Source organism: Macrotis lagotis, chromosome 2 (assembly GCF_037893015.1).
Source record: "Macrotis lagotis isolate mMagLag1 chromosome 2, bilby.v1.9.chrom.fasta, whole genome shotgun sequence".
In the NCBI taxonomy this organism is placed as follows: Eukaryota; Metazoa; Chordata; class Mammalia; order Peramelemorphia; family Peramelidae; genus Macrotis; species Macrotis lagotis.
The window spans coordinates 190,784,585-190,807,908 of record NC_133659.1 but is presented as its reverse complement, the minus strand read 5'-3'; the positions used below and the strand labels follow the sequence as shown (position 1 = coordinate 190,807,908).

Here is a 23,324-nt window from a genome sequence, read left to right as displayed (position 1 = left end):
TTGGGTCACCCTATACTAACCAGCATAAAGGTAGTTATCATTGTCTTAAGAATCCTGGCTCTCAAGGCAATTCACAGTGCATAAAGTACTGGCCCTGGAGTCAGGAGGTATAGAATTCATATCTGATCTCAGACACTTAGAAGTCATGTGACCCTAGACAAAACACTTAACCCTGACTGCCTGGGTGAGGAGGGGAAGAATCTCGTTCTGCTATCTACCATCTGCATGACCTTGGACACAAATTAGACTCTATCATCTCTAAAGACCCTTCCAGTTATATTATATAAGGGATTAGATATCAAGAATAGGTAGGTACCAGTCAATGATTTAATGAGCATTTATTATGGTGTTATGTTACATTATGGGGATATAAAGAAAGACAAAAAGAATCCATGTCCATAAGGAGTCCACATTCTATGTAAGATAATGTATAAATAACTAGGTACATAATAAGATATTGCATACAGAGAACATAGAAGACAATCTTAGGAAAAGCAGCAATAGTTGGGGGGAAGATAGAATTTGAGTTGTCACTTGAAGTAAACCACAGAAACTTAGAAGTTTCAGGCTAGAAGAAGTGAAAAAGGAAGGAATTTCAAACCTAAGAAACAGCCAAAGGTATATAGGTGGGAGTGGAATGTCATCTGTCAAGAATGGCAAATAGGCCAGTATGGCTAAATCATAGTTTATGGAAGGGAATAAAGTATAAGAATACAAGAAAGGTTTGAGGCTATAAAGAGCTCTTCAAGACAAACAGAATATTCTATAACTGATTGTAGTGGTAAGAGAGAAGATGTGGTGATTTTGTCAAATCTATACTTTTTTAGGATGATCTCTTTGGCATCTGAGTAGAGGATGGATTGGAAGGAGAAGAGACTTGAAACAGAGTGACCAACTGATGAGGGCTTAAACTAGGGTGTGGGTGAGAGAAGCGTGCAATTGAGAGATGATGTAAAGATAGAAATGACAATGCCTAACCAAAAATTAAACATATGGGATGAGAGTGAGGAGTTGAAAATAATTCCAAGGCTGCAAGTCTAGGTGACTTAGAAGGATAATGGCATCCTTGAAAGTAATAGGGAAGTTTTATTCAAAACAAGTGAGTCTTTGGAGGGAAGCTAATAAATTCAGTTTTAGATTAATTAAATTTGAAATGTCTACAGAACATACAGTTGAGTTATCCAAAAGACAGTTGGTACTGGAGCTCTGAAAACAGACTAGGGTTGGATATAGAAATTTCTGAATATCTACCTTGAGATTTCCTTTGAAAGCATGAAAACTAATAAAATCATCAACTGAGATAATATGGGTAAAAAAAAAAAGAAATGCCCAGACTGAGTCTTACACCCACAATTTGTGGGTATGATATGAATGAAGAACCAATGAAGGAATGATCAAATAGACAGGAAGGGAACAAGAAAAGAACAATATCTTGGAATTCAAAAATTCAAAGAGGAAAGAATATACAAGAAGAGAAAGTGATCAACTTCAAATTCTTCTGAGGAATCAAGAAGGATGAGAATGATTTGGCAATTAAGAAACCAACAATAATAGCAATATTGTTTTAAGAACAGTTTTGATCTACTAAGTCATCTTTACTATTATCAATACCCAAATTAACTACAAAAATCCTATAGACACGTGTCTGTGCATACATGTGCATATGTGTATGTGTGTGTGTGTGTGTGTGTGTGTGTGTGTGTGTGTGTGTGATACTAGCCATCTGGGGGTGAGGGAAGAAAAAGAGAATTTACAAGATAACTTTATTATAGGGGCAGCTAGGTGGCGCAGTGGATAAAGCACCTGCCCTGGAGTCAGGAGTACCTGTGTTCAAATCCGGTCTTAGACACTTAATAATTACCTAGCTGTGTGGCCTTGGACAAGCCACTTAACCCCATTGCCTAGCAAAAAACCTAAAAAAAAACCCTCAAAAAACCCTAAAATACAAAGATAACTTTATTATATATTTAAAAGGAATAGCAACTTGTACATAATAAATTTGCAGTGTCATGTGCAATCTTTTAAAAAATTCTACTAGGCTATGAAAATGCTTGATTTATTTCATAATTAAAAGTGAAATGAATAAATTTTTTAAAGGGAGATAGAGAGATCCAGGAAGCAGTTAGGTGGCACAGTGGATAGAACATTGACCCTGGAGTCAGGAGAACCTGAGTTCAAATCTGGTCTCAGACACTATCTGTGTAACCCTAGATAGGTCACTTAATATTGATTCTCTCCAAGAATGTATTTTTTAGAAAATGAGTTCAATGACAACTTCGGAAAGAACAATTTCACTTGAATGGTAAGTTCAAAAGGCAAATTGCAAGTAGATGAGAATGAGAGAAAAGGAGGTATAGACACCTAGGTTAAGTAGCTTTTTCAAGGAGTTTGGCCTTGAAGGGGAGAAAACATATGATGATACCTAGCAAGAGTGATGGTATAAAATTGTTTAAAGTTAATGGAAGACACATGAGCATGTTTGTAGGCAGTAAGGAAGCAGCCAGTAGACAGGAAGAAATTGAAGATTAATGAGAGTGGGGGTGATAGAAGGAGCAATCTGCCAGAGATGATGGGATGGAATTGGATTATTAATTCATAAAGAGGGGCTTTGTCTCAATAAGAATAAGAGATATCTCTTCATGTGAAAGAGGGTGAAGGAGGAGATTATGGTAGAAGGCATACAAATGATGTGAGCTAAGGAAGAACAGAGAAAAGGGAACTCTTGACAAATGTCCTCAACTTTTTCAGTAAAGAATGAGGTAAGGGCCTCAGCTGAGATTAGGGGAGGAGTATTATGGGAGATTTGAGGAGAAATGAGATTTGGAATAGACACTGTGCAGAATGGAATCATGAATCAATTAAGAAGGAGCAGAAGGGCCCACTTGAGATTAAATAACAAATTTGTAGCGGACCCATTGCATAGAGTTTCATGATTTTCTTCACCTCTGTCTAGCAGCACATGAATAGAAGCAAAAGAGTTAGAAATATTTGGCAAGGTATGATCAAGAAATAGGACAAGGGGAGAAGGGATTCAAGCATCCAGTTGAGTTGATTCACCAAGAAGTTGAGATAGGGAAGATAGGAGAGTATAACTTTAGAATAGATTATGAGGAAATCAGAGAAATATCTACTATATGATATAGTAGGTAAAGTGATGGATATGGCATCAAGGAATCTGGGTTCAAACTCTGACGGCTACTTATTTTCTGTGTGACCTTGAGTAAGTCATTCAACCTCTCTAGGTCTTAGTTTCCTCACTTTAAAAAAAAATTAGAGATTAGATTCAATGATCTCAAAGATTTCTCCTGGCTCTAAAAACCCCACTTCCCTAAAGTCTCCCTAAAAACAGGAGACTAAGACTGTCTCCTTGACCTCATTGGAGAGGTGACAGAGAAGAGAAAGAAGAATTGATCAAATAGTACTCCAACAGCTCCTCTCCTTACTTCTCACTCAAAGGCTTGAACTGCAGAGGACTGGAAGATAAGAGATGAGTTGAAGAGCAGTAAGACCACTTGATATGGATAGCAAGCTCATACCATACTAGAGGCCCAGAGCACAAGCCAAAGGAGATTCTCTTTTTAGCATTGCCTACTGCTCAGGCACCAAATTAGCATGAGGCTTTGGGAAGATTTCAGGTGAGTCTTTGGCTTGTACCATCTCCACCACCACCCATACACACCCATTCAATTTGGGGGAGGGGACTTGAGTTGCTCCACTTTCAAGAAGAAGAAACCAAAATCATGAGAGGTTCATAGATTCTCCATTGGGGAACAGTTAAGAAGTCTTTAAAAAAAAGCAAAGGAGTTTGGGAGTGGGGGACAGAGAGAGAGTATTAGTGACTCTGAGTCTTACAGAAAGAAAAAACACAAACCAATTTGGGCAGATTTAAAACCCACCAAAGGCCACTTAGCTGGTAAATGAGAGGAAATCTAATTAAAGGGCCTCATCAGCATCAATGCTGGGAGAGTGTGGAAGGCTTACCTGCCTAGAAGCCTGCTTGAATAAGTACAATAAAACATTCTAAAACTTTGAATTTTAAGGCCCTTACCCCCAGGTCTCAGGATATGGGGAGAGAGGGAACAAGGGAGGGAGACATATGATACCTGTAGAGAAGAGGAATCCCAGACTCCCCCCCCCCAATTCAAATGTTTTCCACTCTCCTTTGCAGACTGACCAAATCAGATGCATAGAAAAGGAAGGTAACGGATGCTACTTTTCCCTCTCCCCCCCTCAAAACTCTCTCTCCCCAGCCCATGGCACTTTCCCCAGGGAAGTAGGAGGGAAAGAATAGGGAGAGGTTGGGGAAGGATGTCTAGCTTGTTCCTAAATCTGGTGCCCGGAGATGAGGAACTCTGAGTGAGACCTGGGCCTCAGAGAAGAGCTGGGCCCTTGCCACTTAGTTTGGAGGATGTAACAGGAGAGCATGCCAAACTCTAGCACCATCTCCTCCAGCTGTACCCAACTCTGGCTGGTACGGCCTGGGATTTTTGCCACTTGGTCTAATGTGGGCAGAAAGAGCGACTCTCTTTTCTTTCCCAAAGGCCATTTACTCCATTGTAAAGGAACTACAACTGTTGAATTTCTAGCTTTTTAGGACAGGGTAAGATATTAGTCTTTTTTTTGTAATTTCCTTAATTTGGGGGACAGTGGGATAAAGAGAAATGTGTGTCTTGCTAGCCCAAGACAGATTATATCAAATCCCTATCTCAAAGTTTGGGGAAAGGGAATGGGAATGGATTTTCCTATCATACCCAGATTGACTCATTTTGTGTTGCCCCCTCAAGTCAAGAAGTTTTTCCTATAATTTGGACTCCATAAGATTCAATTGGTTAATCAACAAATCTTTATTACACACTTGCTATGAAGAGCACTGTAAAAAGTAAGTGCTAGTGGGGAGGTGCTAGAGATATAAAAATAGATAGCATACAGACTCTGACTTCAAGAAGTTTATAATCAAAAGGAGGAGAATAATATATGCACAAATAATGATTCAAAGCAGAATGTGGCAGGTACAAGAAAAAAGTCCAGGAAATTTGAGTAGCAAGATCACTTTCAGTTGAGCAGGTTTTGGAAGCCTTCATGGAGGAGTCTGGAATTGAAATAAAGGAGAGACTTTTACCAAATAGAGATGAGAGAAGGTAGAAAGGGATGGGTAGGGGAGTGGTCTATTTCAGGTAGGAAGAACCATATGATCATTGGATTTAGGAAAGAAAGGAAACTAAAAAATCATTTTAATCCAATCCCTTTTATACAAATGAGAAAAACAGAGGAGTAAAGTGACTTTTCTGGAGCAACACAAGTAATTAAGTAGCAGACTTGAGATTCTGACACAGGGTCTCAGGCTCCCAATCTAAAACTTCCACTAGTTCTACTTTCCCTCTCCAATGTGAACAAAGGTAAGGAGAGAAGAGTTGCCAAGATGAGAAAAACTGAAGATGGAAAGGAGTTCAGTTTGCCAAGATCTCCCATCTTGACCTGGACTGGTTTCTTTTGACTAGGACATCCCTGAAGATGGCAGGTTGAAATCAATCATTCCCTGAAAGCCAGTCCCAGATCCCCTTAAGACAAGGATTCTTATATTTTTTGGTATCATAGGCACCATGGACTTCTCAGAACAGTGTTTTAAAATGCATAAAATACAGGGAGTTCCAAATGAAACCCATTCTATTGAAATACAATGGTCAATATGTATTTATATATTATCTTACATATTAAACATTATATATTATGTATTATATATTACATATTACATATTATATATTTAAGAGTCAAATTCATGGATCCCAAGTTAAAAATCCTATCTTAGAGAAAGGGAAAGTTTTGAGCTCCAGTCCCTAGAAATATAGGGACAGAAGCAGCTTGGGAACATGCACGTGATCCTAACCAAGGCTTCTCGGAAAGTTTCTGTCTAGGGATTCCTCTCTCCCCCCAGACCCCTCCTCCCAAAAGAGAAACAAACTAACAACCAAAGGAGAGATTTAGCAACAGGGCAGAAAACAGACTTGATTTCCTAGAACCCCCCCCCCATGGAGACCACTCTCCCTTCCCCCCACCTCCAACTAGCCCAAGAAAGAAGCCATAAATCAAGGGAGATTAACTTTTCCCTGTAGTAGTTCCCACACTTCAGCCTCAGTTCATACTATTTTTGTTCATATACTTGAAACTGATTATGAAAGTATTTTCCACTCATTTCCTATATATCCCCAGACTATCCTGCCTCTGGGAATTTATAAGATCATGGCCCATAAATATAAATTTTTATATAAATCATTATATTATATAACTATATAAACTCTGTACCAAGGATGCCTTCTCTTCTTATTCAAGTCCTCCCTTTAAAATCCAAATTATATGCATCTTCTCTGAGAAGTCCACTCTAATTCTTCTGGGTGTTAATGACTTTCTACTCCCTCTCTTTGCACTTCTGAATTGCAGTTATTACACATTAAAGTATAATATCACATACCTATTGGTTTAGTGATAAGAATGATGACTCTTAAGTCAAAGGACCTGGATTCAAATTTTGTTTCTGTCACTAACTACCTGAATGTCTTTGGACAAGTCATTTAAACTTCCTAGACTTTAGGTTTCAATGGTTTCTCTTCTTTCTCCAAAGGTCTGAGATAAATTTCCTTTCTTATTAACAATCATACTTTAATCATGAAGTCCAGAGGGTTTAAATAACTTTCTTAAGATCATACAGAATATGAAGGACGGAGCTGGCTTTTGAATCTTTGGCTCTGTAGTTGAAGTTGAAATGGAGTATTGAAGAGAAATAGAATGGGATCAATTGAGTAGGAGGCAGTGCCATGCAAAAGTTGGGATCTAGATTTAAATGACTTAGATTCAAATCTTACCTCTGACTCTTACTCCCTAAGTGATCTTGGGCAAGTCACTTAGCTTCCCTAGGTCTCAGTCTCTTTATTTGTCAAATGAAAGATTTGAACTAGGTGGCTTCTGAAGTCCCATCCAGATCTATGATCCTACTGAAAGGGACTTCAGAAGCAAATCTAGTACTACCTCCTCATTTTACAAGTGAGCATAGTCAGCAAATAGCAATTGACCCAGCTTCCTTGACTCCATTGACACAGTGCATATGCTAGGTTTATACATCATCTCCTGCTACACTTTGTTCCACTAAGGCAGGAATTGTGGTTTATTCCAACCTTTTATCATGCTCCAGAGCTCCATTACCAGGCTTGGTGAATGAAGCTGAGTTAGATGCTCTCCCCCTCCCCCCTCTCCAGTTCTTGTCTCTCACCTACAGATACAAATGAATTGGGAAGGAAGGTTCTGCCTTGAAGACATTCATGGGAATATCCCTTCCTCCTCTTTAAAGTCCTACTTCCATGTCACTTCCTCTGAAAACCTCTGCTTCTTCTAATGACTGTCCACCCCCTCTCAAGACCTTATATAGCACCTTGCACCTTTCTAATATGTTTGTCAAATACTAGAAAATAGGATCATTCTTACCCCCTACTCTGTCCCTCCACTGCCCCTGGAGAATCATTTGTGCAAGATCGATTGGAAGGGAAAAGAAGCTGATTGGACTGAAAGGGGAAAGTTAAGAAAAGCCAACTTTGCCCCAATGTCTTATTTCCAACAGAACCATAACTATGGTATTAAAAAAAATATTTCTTCTAATGAGGATTTGGCTAATTGACTTCCTTGGGGAAGCAATGCAGGCAGAGAAGAGTATGAGTAAATGTGTGTATATGTAGGGAGGTGGTGGATGTCACCCCTAGTCATCAACCCAGAACCCAGAACAGCTAAATATAAGCCTGACACATCCCCGCATTGCCAACCAGCGTTAAGAAGCCATCTCCTCCACATCATCTCTGTCTCTCTTGTTCTTCCTGGGAAGGTGTTGTGTCAGCTCCCTGTCTCCTTGGAGAAGCAATGGAGAGGAACTCAGGCAGACAGAGAAAAGAAAAAAGGGAGGGGAAAGTTTAGGACCCTTCCAGACTTGCTGTCACCCAGAGAAGGTTGGCAAAGCAAGCCTTGGTATCACCCAGGGGGTTTTGGTCTTGCCAACTGGGAGGGGGCCAGGGAAGCTGTGCCCTAGGTGGGGCAGAGTGGGGGAGAGGCTGCGATATAAACACAACCCAGATCTCCCCTTCACAGAGAATGCACAAGAGAAGCTGAACAGTACCAGAAATTAAATCACTCAGGTGACTGCAGCAAAAAGAAAAAAGGTTAGACTTGGAAAAAAGTCTCTTAAAACTTAGAATGTTTCACAGAATGAGCCATCACCTTTCCTGGAGGTCTTAGAAGAGATTCCAAATCTTCAATCTGTTTTCTAATCAGTGTGAAATAAAGGACAAAGTACTGAATTTGGAGTCAGGTAGATCTGGTAAAAGGTAGTCCTTTTAATATTCATTTTTTTTAAATTAGATTTTGTATCTCAAATTTTTCTCCCCTCTTCCCTGCCCTTCCCCCTTCCAATACTGCAAACAATCTGATAAAGCTAAACATTTAAACCTTCCTCAGAGATTATTATTTATAGGTAAGTTACCTAAGCTTTCTGAGTTTCCTCATCTATAAAATGGGCACAATACCATGTGTAGCATTTATCCTATAGGATGTATGAGGATCAAATGAAGTAATGTGAGTACATTAGTTTGCCAGCCCTCAAGAGCTTTATACATTTGAGTTTTTGCTATTAGGAAGAAGAAAGCAGGCAGTTAGCAACAATATTGGGGATTATCTTTTCTAACTAAAGAGAAATTCTTTTGGTGGAGTTTCTAAGGGAATCATCTTCCTCTCCTGAGGACTCAGTCTATTCAGGGCTTTTTTTGTGTGTGTGTGAAGTGCTAGCAACTCCTAATTCCTCCCTCTGGGGAGATGGGTCTATAATCCACTAAGACACATGATCCAGTCCAATAAACCTGGAAGATCTCCTGACACTTGGGGTCTCTTCTGTCCTTGGAGATAGTTGGTCCCAGAAAACCCTGAATGTAATATATTCACATGTAATTATACATAATGTAACACACATACTCAAACTCATAAAAACAATCTCTTTTTCTCTGTCTGTTTCTGTGTCTGTCTTTCTGTCTCTGTCTCCATCTCTATCTCTTCTTTGTCTCTGTCTCAGGCTCTGTCTGTCTCTGTCTCTGTCTCTGTCTCTGTCTCTCTTTCTCTCTCTCTCACACACACACATACATACACACACACAAATATCCCCCCCCATACACGCACACACATGCTCACGACCACACATACCACTATGCACAATTGCACGCTCAGACACAGCCAGGTTGGGCATAGGCACTGTGACTCATCATCCCACAATCATAGCTGAAGCATATGTCAGAAATAGCTGGATTAACAGCTACATAGCATATCTGGGCAGAAGACCATATCCCCAAGTTTTTAGCAGAGAAAAGGGAAAAAGGAAACCCAGCACTGAGTTCTCTGAAATGCCAACCACCTGACCTGAGTTGGTGAGTGATCTTGAGGGAAAAAGCAAAGAGGAAGAAACAAACATCTCCCATTCTAGGAACAGAAGTCATCTTGTCTAACCCCTTGCCTTAAGGCCACTCTGGGAGTCCCTCCTCTTTTCCAAATAAATTTTTACCGCCTCCTTATCCTTCCCCCATTGTTGGACTCCTAGTTTAGGGGTTCCTTGAGGATTTTTGACAATAACATTAGTTCACATTTATATAATAGTTTTAAGATTTGCAAATCCTTTAGCATACACTGTCTCAATCTTTACAAAAGCCAGTTTAGCCAGCTTTATTACCTCCATTTTATAGATAGAGAAATCAAGACTCCTAAAGAATAAATAACCTGCTCAGAGTTACCTAACTAGTGACCAGTAAGGCCTCCTGATTCTAGTCTAGCTCTTTAACTATTAGAATCCATTGTGTCTAATATTTCCTTCTTTCCTCAAGGATATGATTTTTCTCTCAACACATTCCATTTTGATCAACATATAGCATGGAAACAATGTAAAGATTATCAGGCTTCTTTCTGCAGCGGGGAAGGGGAGGGAGAATGGGAAAACTGTAAAATTCAAAACCTTATAAAACATGATAGGTAGAATCCATTTTGTCTTTTCTAACATGGAATTTGATCATCTTAACCCCCTGGACTGGATGTTAACTATACCTAAATTCCCTTCCTAACAGGGCCGTGGGAAGTCTTGCCTCAGTTGAGAACCTGTTCTTTTTTCACACAGGAAGAGGGAGAAACAGAGAATAGCTAGTTCTCCAAGCTTTCTTTTCCTTGCCATCCCATCATCTACTACTGAAGGGCAAGGACTACTGGATTCTGGGGGTGGCAGATTGGAGAGTGGAAGGCTGAGACCTACCCGGTTAATTATTCTCCCACCCTGAGGAAACCAAGCAGAAAGCAAACAACCAAATCTGCATCCCATTATTTTCTGTTTCTAGGGACAGCCAAGGTTAGAATCAAATGAAGCACAGGAGGAGGGTGAAGGGAACAGGGATGGAAGGGAAGGGAGCAGATGTCTTAGCTCCAAGAATGCCCAAGAATGACGTAAAGGTAGGCATTTCCCCCAAAAAACTAGATTGGGGTCATTTCTTTCCTTCCAGTGTTCCCTTCTCCTACCCTGTTACCATTGTTGGGAAGGATAGCAAGCTTTGCTTAACCTTCCTGCTACAATAAGAACTGAGAAGGGAAGGGAACAGGATGGGTGGTCAGGCATAAAGTCAGCCCCATGCATTTGCCAAGGTCCTCAAGACCTCAAATTGCTTCTCCACAATCAAAAATAAGTACTGATGAGGCACCCACAGGCCCAGCATTATTCTAGACACTAGAGAGAATAATAATCTTTGCTTTCAAAGAGTTTCAAAAGAATTCTGCTGCTTTGGGTTTGGGTCAACCATCCAACCCACCCAAATCAATGTAGATCAGAATAGCTTTCAACCCATACCCCAAAGAGAAAATGGATATTTATCCATACTGAAAAGGACCATAGAGATAATTTGCTCATTTTACACTTGAGAAAACTGAGTCTCAGAGAGGGAAAATATTTTGCTACAGGTCATCCACTCTTTTGGTTTTAAAGTTCAACACTTATCTTGTTACACTTTACACCCCTCTAACAAACTCTCTGATCCAGCTACCTGAACATCCTTGTTTTTCCTTGAACATGACACCACGTCTGTTATTTCTGTATCTTTTCATGGACTGTTTCCTATCCCTGGAACCTAAGTAGCATAGATTCCTCTTCCTGAGTTCAAATCTGGCTTCAGACACTAACTAGCTGTATGACCCTGGGCAAGTCACTTAATCCAGTTTGCCTCAGTTTCTTTATCTATAAAATGACCTGGAGAAGGAAACAGCAAATTTCTCCAATATCTTTGCTAAGGAAACCTCAAATTGGGTCACTAAGAATCACAAATGACTGAAAATGACTGAACAATAACAAAAATGCCTAGAAAGCTCTTTCTCCTCTGTCTCTTAGGGTCCTGGCTTCCTTTAAGATCCAACTCAAATACCAACTTCTTCAGGAAGCCTTTTCTGGACTTTTCAGCTGCTGTTATCTTCCTCTCTAAAATTATCTTCCAGTCTCAGCATATATACATACATATATATATATGTATATATATATATATATATATATTCATATACATATTTGCTTTCTGTGAGCACCTTGAAGGCTAGGGAAGTTTTCACTTTTTTTTTTTGGTATCCTCAGTACTTATCATTATGCCTAGCCCTAGTAGGTGCTTAGTTGGTGGAAAAGTCAGAAGTTCCAACTTATCAGGTCTTCTACCACTAAAAACCTGAGTTAAGAGAATAATTCTGGACTTTGAACAGATCTCTGTACATCCCTACACACTAGGCTGCCATCCCCCAAAGTCATAATCCTAAATGTCTTCCAACTTCCTCCCTCTCCCCACTTTGGCCCATTACAGTGCTGGAGAACATCTTTACCAAAGGAGGCTCTGAATTTCAATTTAAGGTGAGAGAGAAAAACCAAGAACTCAGGAAATCCAGAGAGGTGTTGAGTCCAGTTGGAAGAACCTTCTAAAAGCTTAGCTTCTTCTTCTTCTTCTTTTTTTTTTTTTGGTTTTTGCTAGGCAATGGGGTTAAGTGGCTTGCCCAAGGCCACACAGCTAGGTAATTATTTAGTGTTTGGGTCTGCATTTGAACTCAGGTACTCCTGACTCCAGGGCTGGTGCTCTAGCCACTGTGCCACCTAGCTGCCCCTTTTTCCTTTTCTTATTTTTTGGAGGCAATTGGGGTTAAGTGACTTGCACAGGATCACACAGCTAGTAAGTATCTGAGGTTGGATTTGAATTCAGATCCCCCTAACTCCAGTGCTGGTGTGCCAGCTAACTGCCCCACCCTACTTTGGTCAGGAACAAATGATACCCTGGGGATTCTCTTTCTCTTTAACAGCTTCAAACTCATATCTGCAAGTCCTGGCCACGAAACACAGACATAACTTAAGTTTTAAGATCAGAATTCACCTCTGGCAAATTCTGCTCTCCTGAGACCTGGATGCCTCCTCCTGTGTGGGCCTGCCCATTACTCTAGAGCTCTTTGACTGATATTTCTAATGTGAAGGGGACCTCTGATTTGTCAAACATTTTCTATACTCTTGTTTAGTTAGGATTCTGGTCCTAGACTCTTCTAGTAGATTTCCCCATTATTCATGCCATCACATAGTTGAGAAGGAAGGAAAAGAAGAAAGAAAGAGGGGAAGAAGGAAAGAAGGAAAGAAAGAAAGGAGTGGGGTGAGGGAAGAAGGGAGAAAAGGAAGGGAAAATGGAAAGGAAGTAAAGGAATGATTTATGAAATGATTTATTAAATTAAATTTATTATAACAGCCTAGTGAGACAAGTGATGTTATTAATCCCATTTTACAGACAAGTTAAGTTACAATCAACAGGTGACTAAGGATTTGGTCTTCCTGATTCCAGCCAGGTCCAGCATTCTATTTGAGACTCAGAAGACCTGGGTTCATATCCTACCCATGCCACTTACTACCTATGTGACCTAGGAAACGTCATTTTTAACCTGTTTGATTTTACTTTCTTCATCTGCACAAGAAGAAATGGCAGACCCAGACCTAAGGAGAGCTAAAGGATGATTTATTATGGAGTCTTGGGTCTCAACCTTAGGTCGAGTGTCACATATTTTTCTAACCATTTCTTTCTCCTTCCTCTATCAGATTGGTCTAAGGATGGGCTCATAAGGTTAGATCTTTGAAGCAAGACTGTATAAAATAGTAACTATGATGTTTACAGTTAGTAACCACCCTAGATTTTGTACCGGCTTTTATTATATCATTTCCTCCCTTTGTTACAAGGTTAAAAAAAAATTTAAACCCTTCTACAATGTTTCAGTTTATTTAAATGCTTGCTGGTTTTAAGGAAAATGGACTTTTGTTCCTTGACTAAGCTAAAGAGTTGGGGTAGAGGAGATAGGGAGGGGGCTTAAATCTCAGGATTTAGAACAGAAAGGTACTTTAGGGATGATCCAGTCCCATGCCCTCATTTTACAAAGGAGAAATGACTTAACCAAAGTCATACTGGTAAGTAATAGGGTCAGTGTTTTGACATTTCCCTCTGATGCCCCACCTGGGGCTCTGAGGTTCAGGGCTACTAGACATTAGGAAAACCTCAAACAGAAAGATTTAGGCCTTAGCTCCAAGGACCACACCCACCCACTTCCCACCTGGAGAATTCTTGTACTGTCAGTCCACCAGTAAGGCCTATTCATTTCCATTCAACAGGTATTATGAGGCACCTTGTACATAGAGACAAAAATAAGAAACAAATTGTTCCTATTCTCAGGATTTTTAGAGTTCAAAAAAGATGTTATCGATCATCAAGAACAACCCCCTAATTTTACAGATGAGAAAATTGAGGCAGACACAAATAGGTTAAGTGACTTTCCCAAGTCTAATTTCCTTTCCACTAAATAGTACATCTTAAAGCAGCCTTCACTGTCTACATTCAAGGACTGGTGATGAGGCTGGGGAGAGGAACTGGGATATTGAAGAAGGGAGAGCTAGAAACTGAGACCTAGGTATTCAGAATCATAGCTAACTTCAAATTACTAAATCAGAATCTTATGACAAAACTTGACATTCAACAACTACACAGTACTACAAACCTACTTCCTCTTTCCCATTGTTAATTCAACCACAGTAAGATTTCTACTTCTAACCAGGGAATGGCCCCATACTTAAACGAAAAAGAACCCCCCCACCCCCACCTCTATTCTCTACATCTGCATCTGATGCTCTGCTCCCTGGCTAATTCTGGTGTCTCATCAGACAGTAATTATGGGGGAAGGAACTCTGCTGACAGCTCCCAGCTCTCAGCACCTGTCAGTGTGCCCGCTGTGTTGTCGCTATGTCTGCCATTATCACGAGAAGCTGCAATAGGAAACGAGAAGGGAAGGGGAGAAATAAGGGTGAGGTGAGGCATCCAACCTCCTTCCCCTGTTTCATATCTGACCTCTCTTCCTCAGCTTCCTGACTTCCTCCCACTGGTTCCTAGATATCAGCAGAAATATTACAGGATAACCAACCTCCAGAACATATCACAGATGTGTTTTCCATGAACCCCAATTCAGACTCTCTCTCTCTCTCTCTCTCTCTCTCACACACACACATACACACACACACACATACACAGGTAGATAGATTCACAATTGATATGCACACATTTACACATGATGTGTGACTCCAGTCAAATGGGATCCTGGGAAATCAAAGAGGGGAAAGGTGAAAGGGGATGAAGAAACAGTCTCTCTTTTCTTCCATCTCAAAGTAAGAGAGTCATATCAATAATTAAAGATAGAAGTTTGTAACTGCTTGTAGGGTGGTGGTAGTAATTACAAGTATGACTGACCCCAATTAGATGTGAATCTATCCTCAATTTGAATACTCAGTATTTAAACATCTCCATAGCTGATTGTTTAAGGCCAATTAAATCTATTTAAATATCATTTCCTTGGTAGATGTGGCTTGGAATAGCTAGGTGATACAGTAGATAGAGTACTGTCTTGAAGTCAGGAAGACTCATCTTCCTGAGTTCAAATTCAGACTCAGACACTTACTAGCTGTGTGACCTGGGCAAGTCACTTAACCCTGTTTGCCTTAATTTCTTCATTCATAAAATGAGCTGGAGAAAGAAATGGCATAATACTCCAATATCTTTGCCAAGAAAACCCCAAATGGAGTTACAAAAAAAGAATATGACTGAAAAATTATATAACCCCAAAAGAAGTGGCTATCTATGTCTAATTTATCTTTTCTATCCTTAGATCCCCATCCATTCATCCTCCATTTAGCAGATGAGATAGAACAGGAACTTTAATCCACCCTTCACATTACTGCCCAAATAACCTTTGTAATGCCTTTTCTCTCCTCCATATCATTCTCTTTCTTGACCCCTGCTCCAAAACTCCCACTGTGTCCTCCCTATCCATTAGGGAAAAACACAAACCCTTCAGACTGCCATTAAAGCCCTTCACAACCTGCCCCTGACCAATCTCCCTGGCCTTAGTTCACATCACTTCCTTTTATTCCGGCTAAATCGGAATATTAATTACCCCCTTTGCTTTTGCTGTCCCCTGTGCCAGAATTATTTTGCTCTAGGCCTAGAGATAGAACATAAGTTCTGACAAGGAACTTTTTTCATTAAGGATACTGGAGTACTTTGCCATTTCCTTCTTCAGTGGAAGAAAATAGAGGTTAAGTGATTTATCCAGGGCTACTGTAAGGGCCCTTACTAGTTATATTTGAGATTGGATTTGAATTCAGGGCTTCCTTATTCCAGATCTAGCCACCAATTGCCTCCTAGGAGCATAGAATAAAGTGCCAGACCTGGAGTCAGGAAGACCTGAGTTCAAAGTCAGTCTCAAACACTTACTAGCTGGGTGAGCAAATCACTTAACCTGTTTGCCTCCATTTTCTCATCTCTAAAATGAACTAGAAAAGGAAATGGCAAACTACACCAGTATCTTTGCCAAGAAAACTCTAAACTAGGTCAAGAAGAGTCAATCACAACTGAACTCAACAACCACAACAGGATTATTGAAAATCCTGCTTCAAGGCCCAACCAACCAGGTACCACCTCCTCCTTGAAGGCTTCCTTCATTTTCTCTTGTTGAAAGTGATCTATATCTCTTCAGATACCTCATTATACTTCATTCACACCCCCCCCCCCAATCTATCCTATTCCTTTCTGAAAAGAGTTTTTTGGCACTCATGTCTTCATTTCCCTATTAGAGTGTATGATTTTTTTTTTAGGGCATGGTCTGCATGCTATTTTTTTTTTCCTCATCACCAAGGACAATACCTCATGATTCAATTTAACTCAATAACTTTTAGCATGTACAAGACACTAGGCAAAGCACTATGGATATATAGATAAATATGAAATAGCACTGGCTCTCAAGAAGCTTACATTCTATCATGGAGCAATATCCACCAAGGTCCCTGCCATGTAAACGAGACTAGGTATGCTTCCTCCCCATAAGAGGCAAGGAAACTTGATTGGTTCAAAGTCATAGACCGGGTTATGAGGAGTCAGTGCCTTCAGATTTGACAAATAACTCATGGCTTCACACATCACCAAATCTTCCCAAATGGTGTTTCAGTATGGAGACAAGGGAGACCACATCTACCAAGGCAAGTCCTGTATTCTGGATGAGTATTCTTTCCACACTTTAGTTAAGTAAATCTATTTTAAATGTCAGTCAACAAGCATGTATTAATTGTTTACTGATTACCAAGAGCTGTAATAAGCTCAGAGGATACACAAAAAAAGAGATAAAAGCCCCCCCCCATCACTAAGCTCACATTTTAATGGGGAAGACAATATGCAAATAACTTTACAAACAAGGCAGGAAGCAAGCACTTTATAAATATTATCTCATTTGATCTCTCAACAACTCTCAGAGGTAAGTACTACTGAGGAAACTGAGAAAGACAGAGGCTAAATATCTTGCTTAGGATCACAACTAGTATCTAAGATTAGATTTGAATTTAAGTCTTCCTGACTCCATCTAGCTGCAAAAATACACTATAGAGGGGCAGCTAGGTGACATAGTAGATAAAGCACCGGCCCTGGAGTCAGGAGTACCTGGGTTCAAATCCGGTCTCAGACACTTAATAATTACCTAGCCATGTGGCCTTGGGCAAGACTTAACCCCATCTGCCTTGCAAAAACCTTAAAAAAAAATACACTATAGAGAAGAGGTAATCTCAGAGGGAAGACTTTAATGGGGGGAAGGAAAGGACCACAATTGTTTCATTCTTATCTCCTACTAACCCAAATTAGACCTGGCCTACTAGAGAAGCATATATTCTGTACCTGAAAAGAATAATATAAGAAGGAGAGTGAATGGGCAAAGGAGAAATCAGACAAAAAATGCTCTAGGAAAATTAAAAGTGACAAAGCTTCATGGGGGATGGGGCCCCTGAAGTGACGACATCTTTCCCAAATGACCAAAAGTATTTCTGTATGAAGACGGGGAGGCCACATTTACCAAGAGAAGTCCTGTAACCTGATTGATTGTTCTTTCCACACTATCTAAGTCTAAGTATACCTGAACTGAGCCTTGAAGCAAGTATTCTGAAAGATGACAATCAGGAAGGACTTGAGAAATAATTTGTTTTCTGCATCTGTAAAATGGAGATAATAGCAACTCTCGCACAGGATTATTGGGAGGAGCAATTAGATCCTATTTGTAGAGTACTTTACAAACTTTAAAGTGATATATAAATAAATGGTAATGAGATGATTTGATAATGATAGTGACAGTGATTGTGGTTGCCTTCAAAGATGCTGTGAATGCTTCTGGTGAGGACTTTAGTCTTTGGTTAATACTTTACAGTCCCTAGGGACTAACAGCTTCTTTTTGGCAGTCATGCATCATTCAATTTCTTTTAGTGAGAGAGCCTGCCCGAGTCTTAGATCTTCCTCAGGCAGAGAGAGCCTGGGATGAGAAGGGTGTTTTACTTAGGAAAGTTCCAATAGACAATGGCCATAGTAAGGGTAATGACTCATGAGTGAAGCTGCAAGGAGAGTGGAAAACCTCATCATTTTCCCAGATTTATGGGGAAGGGAAGGGGAAAGAGGGATCAGGGCTGCAGCTCTATAAGAAAAACAAATTTTAATTAAGAAGCAGATGAAATAAATCATTTCAGAGTTGTGTTATTAAGAAGCCATCATAGTGGTTTTGGCTGCTGCCTTCCAGAGCCACCCACCAGGTCTATGATTCTAACTCAGAGGAACCTAGAAGCCCCATCTTCAAAGTTAGGAGGTGAATGCAAATTCCTGCTTCTCATCCTCCTCCCCTAGCTGGAGGCATTCATATGGCCTGGGCAAGGTTCAAATGGGGCATTCCCTGCATACTTCTTTGAATTTGCCCTGCACAAGAGACAATCAATTCCCCAAATATTTATATGCTCTAAAAGTCAGCTAATTTTCTAGCATTTAAAAATATATATATTTATAAAAACAAATATTCAAATTGTCTCTCATATGTACTTCCCTCTCCCAAAGGAGTCCACTAGAGTTCATCCTATCCATTCCCCAGTCTCCACACCATACCAGACTTCCCAACCCAGCCCTCAGACAGAAGAGCATCCATTGAGATCTCTAGAGGATGGAATCCTATAACTTCCCCCAATTCCAATCTCCTGATTTCTATCTGTTCATGCTGGCAGGAAATCTTTCTAGTCTTGCCTGCTCCCCTCCTGCACCCTTTTCACTTCTCCAATCAGTTATGTGATGTAGTGGATAGAGCACTGACCCTAGAGTCAGGAGGATCTGAGTTCAAATCTAACCTCAGGCACTTGACACTAGCTGTGTGACCTTGGGCAAGTCATTTAACCCTGATTTCCTTGGCAGGGTCACTTCCAGTCATCCTGATTCAAATCTGACCACTGGACTCAGATGACTCTGGAGGAGAAAGTGAGGCAACTTCTCACTAAAATCCAATTCACAGGCATGTCATGGCATCACTTCCCTGATACCATGGTCTTCTTTGAGAATGAAGGACAAGCATCAAGATCATTATGGAGTTAAAGCTAGAAGCATCTGTGAGGTCATCTACTCCAAACCCATCATTTTACAGGTGAGGAAGTCAAAACCAGGAGGACTAAGACTCTCTCTTGGGTTTAGTCCCCTGAAAACCTTTCTCAATGAAGTTACAGACTCCAGTTGCAAATTGGGGTATCCCCTTCCTTCTGAGAATTTTCAGGAAGCCCAGAGTGACTAGGAAATCTGCCCAGTGTCATACAGGGCATAAGTGGAAAACTCAGAATTTGAACCCAGGGCTCCCAATTTCAGTTCCAGCATTCTTTTCAACTATTCTAACCTGACCAGACTCCTTCACCTCCTTCAAAGGTATTTTCCTTTCTCCCTGGAGCCCTCCTCCAGGCTAATCTTCCAATTTCTCAGAATGGGATAAACGTTTTAAAAGCATCTATTATGTTCCTGGCCAGTGCTAATTCATATATTGTTTCATTTTATACTTACAAGATCCTGGAAAAGCTGCTGCTCTTATTTATCCCTTTTTTACAGTTGAGGAAACTAAAGCAAACAGAAGTTAGGTGACTTGTCCCATGTCTTAGAATGGATTTCAACTCAGATCTCCGGGCTCTATCCACTGTGCCATCTAGTGGCAAACCCCAATTCCTCAAGGATATTGGATAAATGCCATCTACAGCCTCCCATCTCTGCTCCTCCTTTCCCAGCAATTCAATCCATTCCATTCAACTTGCAGAGACCAGAGGCCAGGCAGTAGGATGTTCCTCTGAAGCCCTCCCCCAAGGCAGACCAGTTCTCCCCCAAGGAGCCTGAACCACTGAGCTCAGAGTATCCCAGGGTTCAAGTCACTGCCAGTCCCTTCCCCTCCCTCCCTACAATGAAAAAGGTAAACATTTTTAGTCAGATTCCCTTCTTCCCTCCAGGTCCAGGACCTTCTTTCTCCAGGAATCCCACCCTGGTTCCTGCCCCCACTTACTCAGATGTGCTCTAGGCCCCCTGAGCCAGGCATTTCAGGAAAGCACTCAGATTAAGGAGTGAAGGGGATGGGAGTCGCTGCCTCTTCCTCTCCTTTACTAACCTGGAGACTTTAAACATAGGGAACAGAGTCCTCCTGGCTTCCCTCCCGCTGCATGCTGGAGCCCTGGGTAAGGGATAGGAAAGGAGGAAACTCATGAATGATTATACCTTCATGGCAGTAGACTGCAACTAATAGGGGAGGGTCTGATACTAGGGACAGGGATAGTGCCATTAGGAGGCTCAATTGTCACATGGGGAGAATTTCCAAGAACTGGTCTTTGGATGGAAAACCATAGAGGTTCTTTGTTGACATACATTGATGCCACAAGTTTGGGGAATGGGAGAGAAGTCTTCAGGTACTTCAGTGACATACAGAGATGCCACAAGCATTAGGAGAGGGCCAAAATAGACAGAATAGGTACTTAGGCTCTTGCCTAAGGCCTGCATCTGGGTGGCTAGGTGGCACAGTGGATAGGGCACTGGCCCTGGAGTCAGGAGTACCTGAGTTCAAATCTGGCCTCAGACACTTAATAATTACCTAGCTGTGTGGCCTTGGGCAAGCCACTTAACCCCATTGCCTTACCAAAAAAACTAAAAAAAAAAAGGCCTGCATTTTGGGGGGAATCTTGGAGAATTACGAATGGGGAAATAAGAATCAAGGTCAAAGTAAGGGACTTCATCAGGGAAGGGAGTAAGTGATAGAGATGGAACAGACACACACTGGACAAAGGACAGACAGAAGACAGACAGAAAATAAAGAAGACTCCCCAGAATAGATAGTCTCCCAAAATTGACCCAGAAATTGAGACTGAAAGCCATCTTTGTTTCAAGAAATACAAAGGCCAGATATCAAGCCCCTGAACTCTGTATACTCTCTTCCCTCTTCCCCCCTCCCCAATTTACACATCTACAGATTAAATAAATAGGATGATGGGGACCCAACCTCTCCCCAGAGGAAGTCTCCTGTCTTGTTTATTCTTTTCCTAGGAGAAGTGAGCAACAGTGATTTAAATATTCTACAATGGGGTCTGGGATGAGGGGGTCCTTGGAAGACTTGGAGATTGTAGGATACTATGTGATATTGTGCTAAGTAGTGAAAAGTTGCTATCATAATTTAAAAAAAAATCCAATTTACTAAAAGCCTCATCTTCATCTTCATCATTTCCTGTCTTTTCACGGAGAGGATTAAAGGAGCAGAGGAGACTCCATGAAGTTATTAGAAGGAGTATTGACTGTTATATCAGGTGAGTACTCACACTATCCTAGGGGGCAGAAGCTTCTTGGACTGACCTCTGCTCTCAGGTCTCTGCTCCAGTTCTCAGATGATATTTTCTCTGTCTTCTGTCTTCAGATCTCACCACCCCTTAGACAAGTGGGTGTCCACTGAGACCTCTAGGGGAAGGGTCTCTATGACCTCCCTCAGTTCTACCCTCTTTATATTTCCTACTTATTCTGCCAGAAAACCATTCCTAATTCATTCCTCTGATAAAATATATGCTCTTTAAGGGCAATGTTTCTTCCTTTATTTTTTCTTTTTTCTTTCCTCCCTCCTTTCCTCCCTTTTTTCTTTCTTTCCACCTTTCTTTCTTTCTTTTTTCTTTTTCTTTCTTTCCTCCTTTCTTTTTTCTTTCTTTTTCTTTCTTTTTTTCCTCTTTTAACTCTTCCTCTCTCTTCCTTCCTTCCTTTTTCTTTCTTTTTCTTTCTTTCTTTCTTTCTTTCTTTCTTTCTTTCTTTCTTTCTTTCTTTCTTTCTTATTTCTAGCACCTAGCCTGACCTGGTATATAATCAGTGCTTAATAAATACTTGTCTATTAAGTGATTGAGTGAGCTCAACATACTCCCTCCACACTGCAGTATAACTCCATATCCTTTTGTCTCTGACAGGAAAGAGTGACAGAGAGCATCCAACCTTTTCTGTCTGTATACACAGAAATACACCCAGGCACAGACATGTACTCTTGCATACAATTTTTCAGGCATTCACTCCACTGGCTCAGACCCATATACAACCAGATCACGTTTCCCTGAAAGGGTTTTTTAGAGCCCCCTGCCATTTCCATCTTCCAATTTTCCCACTGATTACCCATGACGTAGACATCCCAGGGAGAAGCAGCTGTTGTGTCCAGATGTTTGGAGACTGAATAGTATGAGAGAATTGATAATATTTCCTGGACACACTTAGTCCTGGAGGTCTTCCTGAAGGAGGTAGACTTGGGGAATAGACGGAATCAGGAACAGGCAAAGAAAACTCAAGAAATTCCAAGCTTCTTTCCCTCTCTTTACCTTCCTCATTACTCCTCAGTACATTTCTTCTCTCAATCCTCCTTTATCCTAGTTACGTATGATCTCAGAAGGTGGGGATGGGGGTAAAGTTCACTAAGAAAAGAGTGAACTTTTCACAAGGTAGAAAACTAGACAGACAAAGCTCTCTCCAGGGCTGACCTGGAGGTCATTTTGTCAGTTATCCAACAATCTAGCTCAGACTCCCTGAAAGAAGAATAATCTTTCCAAGGTCTAGAACAAAGGTGGGGAATGGTCCAGTGTTGCCACAGTAATCACAGACGGGACTCAAAATTCAATAGATGTAGGAGATTATTAGGGGTAAATTAATTAAATATTTAACCAAATAAAGCAGGCAAATGATATTATAAATATATGTAATATATATATATATATATATATATATATAGAGAGAGAGAGAGAGAGAGAGAGAGAGAGAGAGAGAGAGAGATAATAAATATATAAATATCCAAATAGCCCTTGGCAGAAAAAAAAGGTTCTCCACCCCTGGTCTAGAGATTCCTTCCCAACCCTAAGTCTTCCCCATTTCTTTATGGAGTTGCAGGCGCTGGTTGCATTTTTTTTTTTATGAATCCTTCCTTCTGGAATATTCTTCTTGAGTTCTAACCTCAATTTCTCATTGGATGAACTGTCTTTGTACTAGCTGTCCCTCATATCTGCAGTTCTTTCCCTCTTCATCAGCACCTGATGAATCCCTGGTTCCCTTCAAAATTGAGCTTAAGCTCTTCCTTCTGCTGAATACTTCTCCTAATCCTTCAATTACTACCAACTTTCCCTTTTAAAGTTTATCTCTTTTGTCTGTATCTTGCATATAATTTTAGATAGGCATTCTGTATTCCCCATTGGAAGATAAACTCCTTGAAAACTTCCTCTAGCAATGTCACTTCGAAACAACATTTATTCATAGGGAATTCTCTAGAGGCAGTGAGAGATTAAGTCACTTGTCCAGGGTCACATAGCAGGTATCTGTCAGAGGAAGATCAAATACCCAGGTCTTCATGACTCTTGAGATGGT

The 23,324-nt window shown here is 40.6% G+C and overlaps 1 protein-coding gene across 12 annotated transcripts in view; it reads right to left on the bottom strand.

Annotated features, from left to right (window-relative positions):
- SRCIN1 (SRC kinase signaling inhibitor 1) overlaps nucleotides 1-23,324 on the bottom strand; it is a 126,347-nt gene that overhangs the window by 74,566 nt on the left and 28,457 nt on the right. The window contains exon 1 of one of the 12 annotated variants that reach the window (XM_074224110.1): nucleotides 20,071-22,597. The exons of the other annotated variants lie outside the window; for them this stretch is intronic. The gene's annotated coding sequence lies outside the window, so the exon portion shown is untranslated. Of the gene's footprint in view, nucleotides 1-20,070; nucleotides 22,598-23,324 lie in introns of those variants that run through there. 12 annotated transcript variants of the gene reach the window in all.